General features: G+C 45.0%; 1 long non-coding RNA gene across 3 annotated transcripts in view; it reads left to right on the forward strand.

Annotated features, from left to right (window-relative positions):
* The window catches only part of LOC113598613 (uncharacterized), a 283,338-nt gene that overhangs the window by 222,300 nt on the left and 46,156 nt on the right, over positions 1-14,882 (forward strand). The window contains exon 6 of one of the 3 annotated variants that reach the window (XR_008298251.1): positions 1,186-3,811. The exons of the other annotated variants lie outside the window; for them this stretch is intronic. This is a non-coding gene — a long non-coding RNA (uncharacterized LOC113598613). Of the gene's footprint in view, positions 1-1,185; positions 3,812-14,882 lie in introns of those variants that run through there. 3 annotated transcript variants of the gene reach the window in all.

Genomic DNA, 14,882 nt, shown 5'->3' on the forward strand with positions numbered 1-14,882 from the left:
AGGTTTCCTGGGAAAAGATATTCTTTGTGAGTAATGAGCTGAGAAGTGAGGGGAAGGATGTAATCTGACTGCTCATGATGGAGACTTGACAAGAAAGAGTTAAAACCCAGTCTATTGTCTGAGACGCGCTGAGTGTTAGGAAACTGGGGCATATAGATGAATTCACTGGGGGCCAACTGTTTGATTTCTCTCCCTGCTGCTTGGCACAGGAATGAAATTGTAGCTGCGTTAATAGCAGAAGGTTGGATTATATTCTCTTTTGTAGGAATTAAACCCCACAGAGTAATTTATGGACAGCCAAGCAAAATTAAGCCAAAACCTGTAAAGAGAGGTTGGTGGAGTTATCTCGAGGCAAATGCCCTTGCTTTCGGTGTTAAACGTGGGGTTCGTGGTGAGTGCCATCTTTGGATGACCCGTGTCCTTTGGGAGAGGAATGTATGCAGAATCTGCTGTCGCCCCTTGCATGGGGTTCTCTTTTCCACTTTTCTTTCTGCCAGAACCCAGGGAAGCTGGACTCCTTCAGAGAACGGACAGACTCTTTCACAGTGCCCCTAGGATTCACCACTAGCTGACGGACATGATGCTTTTACTGGGATATGAGTCCATAGGAAAAAGTGTGTCACCCATGAGCCTGTGACTTAATGTGCATTTACCCAGGGTAAATAATTCAGGTGGTATAGGGGGAAAGCTAGGTTTTTACATCAATGTTGAAGGATCTGCTTTAATTGCTTATTGTGCCCAGATGGCCACCACCTATTAGACATGCGAAGGCCAATGTTAAAATGATGAACTAAGGCACGGGATGCCTATTGTTCTAAGGGGCTGTGCCAGGAAGCATCAGGAGGATGAAAGGAAGATCAGTTGCAGGACATTAGTTCAGTGCCCCTCCCCCCAGTATGCGATGCTGTTTTAACAAGTGCTCCCCAAAGTACTTGAGTGGATGCGGCACTCATTGCCAGACACAAAGGAAACCTCCCTCAGGAGGGGGCCAAGGGCCCTGGTTCTACATCAGGTTTAAACCCATCGGTATTATTGTTCTTATTGTAAAACCACAGGTGATTTTTTGGGGAATGTGGTGTTTTTTGAATTGAGGAAGAACCCCGTCGTTGCCAAAGAGCTGGGGTGTGAATGCGTATATGTCCGTTCTGCTCTAACGCTTGTTTTGAAACCTTGAATTTATTCCAGCGCCATTGATCCACCAGGGGACAGGTTGAATACCAAGCGAATTTTGTTTATGTGGCTTGCGCCCGATTTCGTCAGCAAGGGACACTAGGTGGATGTGGGCAACTGTGCCCAGCTGAATCAAGCCGCATCGGGACACACGAAAGGCACACGCCTCAAATATCTGCCACCGGGCTCAGTTCGCCTCGTGTGTCATGAGCCACGGCCATGCACAAGGAGAATGGCGGTGTACCTTCCCATCCGGTTCACAAAACCTGCAGCCATCACCTGAGAGTAATTCACAACCTTCGACACCCACAACATGATGATGGTAAAATGCCTTTTTTCACTGTGGTATGCTTGTTTCTTAACTATCTCCCCTGGGCGCCACTGTATTTCATAGGTTCTTATTGAAAACATTTTGAAAAACATGTCACTAAGTTGGTTTTTTTTTTTCCATGTCACTAAGTCTTTGAGTGTTGTGTCCTAATGTCATTTTCCCCATAAACCCTGTGGTTTTTACTGTGTGATTTTGCATAGTGCAGTGCTATTTAGGAACCCATATGTCACCTTATAGCAGAACTGACCATATTTGTTCCAGTCATTCGGCAAAAAGTGAAAGTTTTTGTTCTCTCTCTCCCCTTTAAAATATGTGTTTCCTGGGTTCATTAGAGCCTCTCCTAGTTCTCAACTAGCTTAACATAAAATAACATTCACCATCACCCATACATTTGGTTTTATAAAACCATAGATCTCTTCATACTGAATAATCTCAATAAATGTTTGTTGAAATAATTTGAATTGGCTTATTCACTGTTTAAATAATAGAACCCGCAATTAGGGAGGCTAAGATTCCTGTCTTAGATATCTGTCCAAGCTCACCACACTCATGTGCGTGAATCTTCCAGATCTTATTTGCAGAAATCAAATTCTATGGAGATAGCAATATTTCCAAGGATTGGATTTCATAATCACCCACTGACAGCAAGATTTTGGTGACCAACGGTGTAAGGATCAATCCACCTTGCCTTCTCTGTGGCTTGTAAATGCTCTCAGTCACAGCTTAATCTGGAAGTGGGCTTACCAGGAACTCTCAGCATGGTCCTTCCTGTGTTAAGTTCATTCTCACCTTGGCGTTGGCCAGGGTATATACATGGCCACAGCTCTAGCATTGCAGGCTGGATTGACAAAGGTAGTGTGAGGAATTGTGTGTGGAAGTACTTCACACATGGTTTATGAATAGATGTCATTCTCTACTGTTTTCAGTTATTTCATAATTCCCTTCCTTTTTTTCAGAGGAAGAAAAAAAATGCGGTAAGTATGAAAATTCCCAATACTTTTTCTTTTCCCAGTATGGGAAATAAAAGTTTCCCATCCTTGTACAAGAAGAGAGAAGCACTTAAAACAGATATTCCCACCAGTTGTAGGCTCAAGTTTAAATTCGGTGACCTCCTTCTTCCTCTGGGGTTACACCAAGTGGAGGTTAGGGCAATCCTAGAGCAGATCACAATGTTCTATTTGGTTGACGAGTTTCTTAGAACAAATGTCTTAAAAAACTGCATTTGCTGTCAGTGAGGTTTGAAGCATTCAAAAATATTTCTATGAGATTTTATTCCTAAAACATTAAATTAAAAACTTTAAAAACATTTAGAAATTCAAAATTCAAAAAAAAAAACACAACAAAACTTTTCCTTTAGGGTGATTTCATTTCCTGGCATTTTCTGTCATTTGTTTCCTGATTCTTTTCTTTTTCTTTGCTATCTTAATATTTTTGTGTAGATTTTATGCTAATTCCTTTTTTATTACTGCTCCTAACTATTCGCAAGGAGTTCCTGTCATGGAGAGGCCAGAATCATGGCTATCAGCCATGATATTCTATGGAATAAGGAATAGTTCTCCTTATTCCATAGGGAGTATGTGAGAGAAAATCCTTTTACTGCTTACTTCTCTTCAGCCAACAGAATATGGAGATCGTAGACCTGTTTACAATCTGACTCTCTCCTTCACCATATCTCATTGACAGATTGCTTCCTACAAATATGACTTGTTTGTGTAATTCTTTGTTCAGACTTAGTATTCCACATATGACTGAATAAAGCTAGAGAGGAATATTGCCCAATGGGAAGTCGACATGCTGTCTCTTGGATGGTGGGAAAGAGAGATTGATTTTAGGGAGGCACTCAAAAATGTTCATAATACTCTCACATAACTTGGAACTAATTATACTCAAATTCTACAGATAATTCTCCAAATTGATTTAATTAATATTTTCTACTCCCCCAATACTGGGATTTCATCAGAAGGGTCACTACATTGGAAAGGGACTGACGGTTCTAGAAACTCCCTTTCCCCCCCCTTGTCACATACTCTCTGGAAAAAGTATTGAACATAAGACAATAAAAAGAGCAGATAAAGGGAAATCAAGGCTGAGTACAAAATCCATAAATTAAATCCTAGTGTTCTCATAAGTGATGAACTGTCTTGTATTTTAGTTAGTAAAGTGGAACAAAAATAAATATGAGGACCATTGGAATAAACAATGGATCTAGGAATTAAAGAATTGTCGGCCATTTTCATTACTCTGGCTTTTCTTTCATCTAGTTGTACAGTCTTGAGTAACTGTATCATAGTCTCCCTGATCTTTATTTCTTCATGTATATACCTTGGTTTTTAGTGCCAGATGCTTCTTTAAAAATAGAATATGTTAGGAGCACTTGGCTTGCTCAGTCGGTTGAGCATCCGGCTTCCTTTCTGGTCATGATCTCATGGATCGTGAGTTCGAGCCCCATGTGGGCTTTGTGCTGACAGCCCAGAGCCTTGAGCCCGTTTTGGATTCTGTGTCTTCTCCTCTCTCTGCCCCTCCTCTGCTCATGCTCGCTTGCTCTCTCTCTCTCTCTCTCTCCTTTTCTCTCCTTCAAAAATAAACAAACAAAATAATTTAAAAAATCAGAATATATTAATAAACTTCGCCGCTTGGTTCGTGTGATAAACAGGTTCGAAAGTCGTTCTAGGAATTTCAAAAATGTAGAGTCCTAGATATCCACAATAAACACAATATGCATACTGAAAAAAATGTGTTGGTGATGATCTCAAATGTTCAGAAAAGACTAACGGTAGGCAGCGGATGTTTAGAAATCGCAAATAAATTTCCTCAGCCAGGCTTGTTAACTTGCTCTCTGTTTGCCAGGCTCTCCTCTCTCCCACAGACTGACAGACTGAAAGTCCAGCAGATAAAATCATTCTGCAATACAGAAGCAATCACACCAACATTGTGCCAGATAATAGCCCTGTTTAAGTCTGCAGGTGGGATACTTTATTGACTGTAAACTCTTCGAGCCTACGCACAAATATTGGCAGGCAGGTAAGCAACTAACAGTTGGAAAAGGTAGGCAAATAGATGAGGTAGAATCAGAGTCTGAAAAAAAAGGCCCTCATTATATGGCCATGTGAGTGGAGACTATTTTTCCTTATTCCTTTGCTTTTACCCACAGAATTGCCATTCAGTTATTCTTTCTCCAATGATTGCTTCTGGCCACACCTTTGGTCTACACCAGTGGTTTTCAATCTTGGCTGCATGTTAGAATCACCCTGGAGGTTCTGAAAAATACTAACGCCTGGTCGGCACCTCTGGAGATTCTGATTTACTTGATGTGGGATGGGGCCCGGGACTCGGTGAGTTCTAAAGCTCCCAAGGTGACTCTCATGTGTAGTCGGCATTGAGCGTTACCGATCCCATCAGTTTCTTCGCACCCTAGAGGTTCTCGGGTCTAGAGAAATGACTCTTAGCCTTGGCCGTATATTAAAATCACCTGCGCAGCTTTAAAAAAATGCCTATGTCCAGGGCACGCCCCTGAGCAATTAATTCAAAACCTCTGGAGTTGGAATCCAGGGATTGTTATTTTCAAAAGCTCCTTAGATGATTCAACTGTGCAGCCGAGGTAACGCACCCCAGATGGGGAATGATGTGGGGCCACGCAGGAGAAGAGTCCGGGTGTGAGAAATACCTAGGCGTGGAAGGATGTACTCTGACGGCGTAATTGGCTCTGTCATAGAGAAAAAGAAAAATCCCTAACACCTAACAACACATAAAGAGTTGAATTGAGTTCCCTACTTTGCAGTTTCTGGAGCTGCAGCCCAGCTGTATAGGAATATAGGAGCCATCTAGTTTATTCATGAGAAAATAGAAGTGCAAAGAGGGAAGTCACTTGTCCAATGCCACACAGATGATTAGTGGTGAAGTCGTGATTCAGATCCTGATTCACCTGAACACCAGCCTGGTCTCTCTCTACCCCACCCCCATTTTCTCGGGAGGCTGCCCTGATGAATGGGGGTAGGGGAAACAATGCCATTCTCTTCCTGCCCCTGCCACACGTGGGGTGCAAGTCACGGCAAGTCCTTCATATGGGCTCAGAGTCTGAATGCGTCATCTGTCTTCTCCCTGAGACCTCCTCCATTTAATTTCCTTTAATCTTGAGCTTTTTGTATGCATGCCTGCCTTGAAAGAAAGGATTCTACAACTAAAATAAAGTCTCCAAACTGCAAGACTAGAGGATTTCCAAGGTTGTCTCCATGCTCCCTCCCAGCACTTTGATTTGAAAATTCTAGATCTCAGAATTGGCTCTGAGGCCCCAGATAGAGGACTGCAAATCCTCTTTGCCGTGATTTGGAAGGTGACCCTTCCTCTTCTCATCTCTGACCTCTCATGACCAGCTTACAGAGGGCAGAGGAAAATTCTGGGGTGCTCGCGCTTGGGTGTGGCCATATTAGGTACCACACTGTGATTTATCAGCACAGGAAAATAGCAGTGGAAGCTCCCATGTGGGGGACTCACAAGAAGACAATCGTTTCTAAATGGGTGAAATCCCCTTTATTGGAGGATGGTAGGCAAAGATGCGTGAGATGGAATTCAGGGCTATCATCTGTCTCACTTTATCTGTCCTGTTTTTCCTCTTGAGCCTTGTCACTTAAAGCGCAGCTTGCAAATCTGCCATATCAGCATCACCCAAGAGCTTGTTAGAAATGCAAGACCTTGAGTCTACGCTAGATGCACTGAGTCAACATTTTCGTATTAAAGACTCCCATGAAGTTTGTGTACACATGAAGCTTTGAGAAGTCTTGCTCTTGAGAAATACTGAAAGCCACCGTCATGTCGGATCAGAAACCTGTCACAGAGGGAGAGGGTGGTAGACGATCGGTCTTCGGCGTGTGATGGCCCGCATAAATCCAGTGAAAATGCATTGCGAAGCTTAGCAATCGCAAGGACAGATTCTACTGTACGATGCAATTCCCCTTTCCTCCTCTCTTTCTAGGATTCTAATCCGTAGGCAGACACTTGCTGGAATGCCCAAGTTGGGTGTGATATGGAACTCTATGTTGGGATATCACCAGCAGCTCAGCAAGGAGGCAGAGCTGTTTGGGACCGGTTGGGGCCAGGGGAGAGAGGATTCTCCCGGTTGTCAGTCACTTCTCAGTGTCTGAACAATAAACCTTGGTAGGATTTGGCCCAAACCTGCAGGGAATCTGCTGCTTGGTTTAGAAATAAATCACGCGGGATTGCACTTCCATCAAGGCTGAAGGTCCTTAGTACCTGTGGCTCTGCCAGATTGAGGATGGTGGGGGCTGACCCCGGTCTATGGTGAGCATCAGTCACGAGCTTTATGTTGCTGTTTTCAGAAGAATAAATCAGACTAGTTGCCATAACAGACACGCCACCTCTCAGTAATAGAAGCTTATTTCTTGCTCATGTCATGGTCTAACGTGGGTCAGGTGGCTACCCCCACAAGCTTCGCCTGAGAGACCCAGACTGCTTCCTCTCTGTGGCTCTGTCCTCTTGTGGCTTCAGGTCACCTTGACCTCATTCAGAACTGAAGCAAGGGTTGTGTGAGACGCTTTCATGGACCAGGCCTGATTGGTGTCCATTGCCTTTACCCATCATCCAGAATCTGGTCATACGGCCCTACTGAATTAGAGGACAGCCTGGGAAATATTGCAGAGAGGGAGGAGATGTAGTGGCCATCCAGCAGAATCTGACATTGTCTGAATACATAGAAGAATGAGTACTGCCCCACTCATTGGGAAAGCGATGAAAAAAAAATCTCTTTTTACTGTGTTTCTTTAGGTGAAACCCATTTGTCTGCGGTAAATGTATTTTGATGTGTGTGTTCTATAAGTGAGCGTGGGGGATACAAGTTTGACAGTGTCCTAGAATTGATGGGTAAAGAGTGCACGCTGGTGAGTTCATCTGAAGACCGTAAGGAGGAGTTAGGGATCCCGTAAGAGTCCCGTATGCCTCCTTGATATGGCACTTAAAATCAAGAGGTGGCACAAATGGGCACTTTTTTAAGATGATCATGTATGTGTGTAAATGGTGGGAGGAAGGGAAGAAGGAAGGAGGAAGAGGAGAAAGGAAAGACTGTTCTCACTAGCTTGTTCATACCACATGCTTCCCTGGAAGAATCCCAGTTGCTGAATTGGGCTGGCTCAGCTTTTGACTCCTTGTTTTCCTTCCTGGCTGTCCACCATGACTTTGGCCGTGTGATTGCTGTCTACCTGCCGGCTCTATACCTCCCTCTACCCTTTTCCGATCAGGTATGCCTGCTCTCCTACAAAGAACCACACTTCCTTTCTGCCCCAGCTCTGTCCTGCTATTATTTCCCTTTCTTCTACTTCTTGATTTCATTTTGAGTTTTTCATTTTCATACCTTGACCGGTTTCATCGTGGAAGGAAGGAAACCAGTCCTCACTGAGTACCCGTGTGCCTGGGGCTGTGAAACTGGCATAGTTTTCCAGTCAGTCGTTGAGGTGGGTGTTAATAATCCCAACTCTGATGCTGAGAAAGGGTAAATAATCTTTCTATGGCCACGCTTCCAGTAAGTGCTGGAGTGAAACTCTGTAAGAGCGGGATGTCTGACTCTAGAGACGGGCCTGTCTATTCCAGCTCAGACCAGCCTGCTGTGGACCCGCATTACCACCGAATGGGAATGTTTGTCTCCATCAGTGACACCTCTGAAGTTCAGTCCCGGTGTCGAGAAGCCTTCTCAAGGTATGGGAGAGTCTGGGCCCAGACTGGGGTAAAAACCGTGATCCTGAGACTCAGAGAAGAAGAGGTTAAAAGGCACAAGAGCTAGCATGAAGGGGCAGAGCCTATATCTTTGGCTTCTTCTGAAGACATGATTTGCGTGTGGGAAGCACTTAATAAATTGTTGTTCCATGAAGGAAAACCCACATCTCTAAAACAAGAGCCGCGGGGCTGACTAGAGGTGAAAACCCCTGTTTGGGTTTCTCTTGGTGACCTCCTCTGAAGCAAGGGCAACCAGGGGCACAGAAAATCATGGCAAGATCATTGCTGTCGGGAAGCAGTGTGCAGTAAGCCCTTCTATGCGCTGCCTTGTGCCATGGAACCTTGCGCCATGCAGAGAAGCAGCGTGCTGAGAGAAAAGCATATGGGTCTGGAGAAACACAGGTAGGTTTGCGTCTGGCTTCGCCACTTCCCGACAGTGTGACTTTGGGTAGGTCACAGAACAGATCTGAGCCTCAGTTCCCTTAGTTTTAAATTTTGATTAACAATACATTGCAAAGGCTATTGTATGGAGTGTCTGTGTGTGTGTGTGTGTGTGTGTGTGTGTGTGTGTGTTGGCAAAGAGCAAGCTCTCGATAAATTGTAGCTATTATCTCCATTCCGAGCAGACGTAACTTCTGCCCTGAAGAAATGTGTGCTCTGAACCAGCTAATATTTATTCCGATTCCTTATTGAAATGATAAATGGCAGTGATCGGACAGGGTCGGCTTGATGTGTGGTAGGAGCTAGTGTCATCTAAGGCTTTGCTACTCAGCGTGTGGTCCGTGGACCAGCAGCCCTGGCATCACCTGCGAGCTGACAAGAGATTTAGGCGCTCAGCCACCGCCTCCCTGCTCCAGACCTCTGAACCAGAATCCACATTTTTAACCAGATCTCCTGGTAACATGTCTACACGTTAAAGGCACTGGCAGGATCTGCAAATCTTACATCCACGTCTTCAAACTAAAAAAAGGATAACTGTTAACTCATAGCTCGAGGAAATGTTGTCATTTTCTTAATTTTCTCTCTGGGGGCAAATATATTTGTCATGTGGTGTGCTGGGTAGCGTCCGATGGCTTCTCTCCCATCACATGAAAGAGGGAGCCACCATATTTCCAATGTTTATTCTCGGTCTGGTAGAGAGATGGAGAGAGGAGCTCCCGGCTGGCGTCTACTTTTGACCTCGATCTAAGTGATTGCTTTTGGTGGCTTGTGGCCAGGGTGTGTGACCGGTGCTGCTGAGTCAGGGCATGTTGGGGAGGGGAGGAGGGCATGCGTCTGCTGGTGGTGGCATCTGCAGTTGTGACCTGTGGCCTCCATGGAGCACAGTGCAACGGTTGCCATGGTAACTGCAGCGCGTGGCCAGGGGTGACTGGCTGCGCTGTAGGAACTGGACCAACGGCCCCTCCCCAGTGTCCTCTTGTCGCTGACACAGCAGGACAAGCGTGGTTTGGTTCTGCCCGCGTGGGGATTTGACAGAAAGGCAACGAGCCTCTTGGTCCTTGTTTTGTCATACGTCCTTCACTCTGGGGAAAACCAAGAGCCCAAGAAATTGACATGAAAAGAAATTAATATGAACTCGAAAGTATTCTGCGAGAATGAATACGAAGCACACACAGTGAACATGGAGCATGGATGGTACATAGGAACTAAAGGCACAAAGGGATGGACCCCCCACCTTGCTCCCCGAAATTCCCGTTTCAGAGCTAATTGAGATGAAAGTTCAAGGGGCTAAGAGGTCGCCTTCTCCAAGCCCTCCATTTTACAGATGACAAGTCTGAAGTCCAGAAAGGGTCAGCAGTTTGCTCAACATCACACAGCAATGGGCAAATAAAACAAGCTCAGTTTATGATCTTTACAAGCTTAAAAGAAAGGCTGATTCTAGAGCTGGTTCCGATTCTAGAATAAGGGTTCCTTATTCCTAGTACAGTGCTCTTTCCAGTATCACACACAGCCTCTTTGACTTATTATTTATGTTCTTTGGTTCTCAATTTTCCCCAAGCAGAGGAGAATAATGTCACCTGTCCTCTGCTGTGTGGTGATGTGGTCCCGAGGAAGGGCTGTGCCAACTTAGGCTCCAGCCCTGGTTCTGATACCTACGAACAGTGGCTTTGGTCAGGTTATCTTCCTGCTCTGAGTCTATAGGTATAACACGGAAATAATAAAACCAATAGCTAACTTACCGGGATGTAGAGATCATGGATGGAAAGTGCCTGGAATAGTTGGTGTTCGATCAATGTTAGTTTTCATTTCTGCCCTAGCCTTGGGGTGGAAGGGGCTTCCCCTTTGTGTACGTGACCTAATTACTCTAGAATATCGGTAATATTGAATGAAGTGCGTATTAAATGCATGTCATTAGCGTGTGATTTCAGACAATGAGGAAGTGGGGGGCCAACAGCAAAGGGGTTATAACCTCTAAACTCCCAGCAGTCTGTGGTTCCCATGTAACAGTAGCTGGTACTTGAAACCACAATGATGAAGCAATACAAAAATGTACCAACAGCTTTGAGAGGTGTGAATAGAATATATTGAATTTGAGTCAAAGAGAATTATTCTACCATTATATGAAAGGGCTAGCAGAGTCTCATTTTGAATATCATCTTCAATTCTTATCACTTTGGTGTAAAAAGGATGTTGTAGCAATGAAGAAGGTAAAGCAAAAGCAGTGAAAATCATTCAGGGGCTAGGGGAATTTGGTCATATGGAAAAGCCAAAGGATCTAGGTCCTTGTCAATTAAAAAAGAGAACATTCCGCTGGTGCCATAGAGGCGGAGGCAACTGTTTGGAGACCATGAAGAATCACTACTCCAGAGATACTACGTTTGTGCTTATGTGAGGAGGGATGATGCAGGGGGCGGAAAGTAAGTTTTGTGCAACAGAAAAGCAAATTCCCAAAGATTCTGGGGGGTTTATGTACATGGTATACCAGCTTTCTCGGGCTGCCAGACAAAGGGCCACAAACTGGGTGACTGAAAACAATAGGGATGTATTCTCTCACAGTCTGGGGGACTTGGGGTCCAAAGGCAGCACATAGAAGGGCTGACGTACGGTACGTTCCAGAGCCTTCCCCCACATGGCCCACCGCATGGCCCTCAAAAACCCAAAATCAAGGTGTTGGCAGGGCCAGGATCTCTGAAGGATCGAAGTTGGAATCCTCCCTTGCCTTTCCAGCTTCTGGCCTCTGGTGGTGTTCCTTGGCTGGCACCTGCGGTATTTCCGTCCTTGCCTCCATTTCCATGTTGCAAGCGCGTGTGCGTGTGTGTTTTCTTCCTATGAGGACGTCGGTCCTATTGGATTAAGGGCCCACCCTACTCCAGTATGACCTCACCTGAACACATTACGTCTCCTATAACCCTGTCTGCAAATAAGATCGCATTCAGAGGTTCCAGGGATTAAGACTTGAACACAGATTTTGAGGGGAACACAATTGAACTTACAACATGTAGAGATAATTCGTTGAGTTTTCTATTGAAAATTGCCCTCTGCTACCAGGAGGGTAACCTGGTAGATATTTCTGACTACGGGGCTGTTGTTACTGTTATTATTATTGTTGTTGTTAGTAATTATTGTTAAACTTGAGAAACGCTTTCATTTAAAAAATTGTGGTAAAAACACAAAACAGAAATTTTACCATCTTCCCCATTTTGGAGCATACAGTGCAGTCGTGTTGTCATACGTGAGACCACAGGGTTTTTGAGGGCTGTGTGGTGGGCCATGTGGGGGAAGGCTCTGGAATGTACCGTAAGTCAGGCACCGAAAATGTGGGCAAGAACCTGACTTTACTCCAAGCAATGGGACTTCCTTTTTGGATGAATATTGATTGTGAAAGTTGGAGAATGGGCAAGAAAACACTTACCCGGAGATGAAAAACGAGAGCTGGCAAAAACAAAAGTTGAAATACATTGAATGGAGAGTAGAGGTGGCGATGTTTGGCTGTGATCCCCAAAGTAGAATTGATGAGGAAAGCGGCAGAGGCCTCCTGGGCCACTCATTCTGTCAGCTCTGGAAGCTTCCCCTCTGTTGGTTGGGACCTCTCCCACACCAAGGGTATATGCAGTGTGCCACCAGGAAAAGTAGGAGGAGGAAATGAACACTCTGAAGATCCCAGACCTGCTTCAGGACTTCCTGCTCTGGTCAGGGTTGGGGGATGGGGAACAGGGATCCCCTGTGTAGAGAAAGGACTACCTTCTTCTTTAGCTGGGCTGTGAGAGTTGGGGGTGGGGGTGGGGGGATGAGAACCAGCCCTAGAATGAAAAGAATGAGACCAAGATGAAGCTGGTACTTTCTGTCTGCTTGTCCCCATCCTACTTTCCTTTCCACTGAATAAGAAAACCTGGTCATTCTTTCTCAGAGAGAGAGAGAGAGAGAGAGATTGAGAGAGAGAGAGAGAGGGAGGGAGAGAAGGGGGGACAGGAAGGAGAAGAAAACCATTACTCTGACCCCCCCCCACTTCTCTTTTCTTTCAGGTATTATAACTGGGTTTCAGGAGACAATCATGACTATTTCATGAAGTAGTTTTGAAGGGTTTTGAAGGCTGCCCAGAGGCGGTTGCCATGTTTTGTGTTGGGATGCAAAGGTGACTAGCAACTTTACAGGACAGAGTAATAAATGTTTGAATGGGAGAGGGCCCAGTGCTAGGAAGCCCAGAGAAGGCACATGTCCATCTGGAAAATGAGGCGTTGCCTAAGCTGGGTCCTGAGGGGTGAGTAGGAGCAGCCAAGTGAGAGGTGAGGGGAGTAGGGTGTCCTGGTGTGAAAGGTGAGTGGGTGGGCCCACTGCGCAAAGGGTAGGGTGTGGGACCCCCGTGGGCAGTGGAGGACCGCGAGGCTGGAGGGATGAAGTTCCACGCTCTATTGAGAGCTCCTTATGCAAAGTATCCAGAGAAAGACTTTGGTTAAGGGTAAAAAACAAATGAAAAGGCCGTTCTAGTAGGTTACCTCATGGTAGGTAAACTCTTAGCCAAGAATTACAGGCTAAATGTATTCACTCAAAATTCGAATGTTGACATTCTAACCCCCCGATATCATGGAATTTGGAGGTGTGGCCTTTGGGAAGTAATTAGGTTTAGATGAGATCGTGATGGGATTCGTGTTCTTTACAAGAAGAGGTAGAGATACCAATGTCCTGTCTGTCCCTCTCTTGACATTGGAGGACACGGAGAAGGTGGCTGTCTGCAAGCCAGGAAGAGGGCCGTCAACAGGAACAGAATTGAATCTTGATCTTAGACTTCTCAGCCTCCAGAACAGTGAGAAGTCAGCCTGTGTTGTTAAGCTACCCAGTCAATGGTATTTCCTTACGATGGCTTTAGTGGGCTAATCCACAGAGTTTGTGATTGAGTTTAATATAGAGCTCAGACTGTAATTGGGAATGCCTAAGTCTGTCTGAACGGGCAGAAAGAAAAAGCCCCTTAACATCCATAGCGCAGAAACCCTATGGCTTTGAACCTCATCTGAACATTTCTGAGTCCCATTGCCCTGCCCTTTACTGTGCCTTTCTGTATCTCTGCATCCCTCTGTTCTCTGGGTCCAAAGTCAGACCTGCATTTGCCTGTCATCGGAATCCACTCCTCCGCCCTCACCATTTCAGCAGCGCGTGCAAGGCCAGGTCAAATTTTAAATACTAATGGTTTGGAACTCTTTCACAGAACAAGTCGGGGGTGGTCCAGTGAGCCTCCCCCTCTCCTCCTCCTCTTCTCTGCCTCTCTCCCGTTTTCCGTCAGTTCTGAGTCATCTGAACTCCTCAATGACCTGTCAATGACACCTCCCCGTACACCTCATCTCAAAGCTCACGCACAAGGTGCTGGCCCTATCTTTTAAAACCCTAAGCAGAGAAGGGGTGTGAGGATTGTAAATGAGTCTTTCCCACCGCGTGGATGAGAGCTAACCTCGCTTTCAGAAGCAGCCTCAAGCCAAAATAACTCTTGGCTGCCTGGAGCCATGATTTCCCAGGGTGTTGTTGACAGTGAACACATCAATGCACAGCACTTGCTGACATCAGGAGATGTAAATGTGCAGGGAGAGGCAGGCCAGGAGGCAGCTGACTGGGGAGCTTAGCGCAGGGCAGATAATAGTGCAGCGTAGTGAATTATTTTTACGTGGATAATTAATACTGGAGAAACAATATAGCGACAGAGAGCCTCCCACGAGAGAACACTGTCAGTCTCCTTATTCATTTATTCTTTTCTAACCAAATTGATGGGCCAGTCGGCCGCCTTTCTAGATCCACACGGATGATGAAATTGCAAACAAGTTTCATTTAAATAATGGGCAAATCTTCCAATTAGTCAAAGCCTAATCCTCGTGCCTTAAAAATGACAAACTACTCTTACCACCGCCTCTGTTTGTTGAAAAGATAAAAAAAAAGGCGGGGGGGGGACCTCAAATGAAAACATTGATTGAAAAAAAAATTTAAGATGCACAGATTCTATTGCACATTAATCTAGGGGGAGCTTTACAAAGTCAATAATTGTCATAAAGATTCATTGGTCAACGTTTAAGACCTAATTAAAAATATATATATTTTTTGATGGTTTTATTCCTACAGCCTATGCACTTTCTGACTATCAGAATATTTTAATTTCTCTGTAAAACCAAAGGGGAGTTTTCAGTAACGGGACAGGTGTAGCTGATATAAATAAGTAGGCATTTAGAAATAAGGACTTTAA

The sequence above is a fragment of the Acinonyx jubatus genome, chromosome B2 (genome assembly GCF_027475565.1).
Source record: "Acinonyx jubatus isolate Ajub_Pintada_27869175 chromosome B2, VMU_Ajub_asm_v1.0, whole genome shotgun sequence".
Taxonomy (NCBI): domain Eukaryota; kingdom Metazoa; phylum Chordata; class Mammalia; order Carnivora; family Felidae; genus Acinonyx; species Acinonyx jubatus.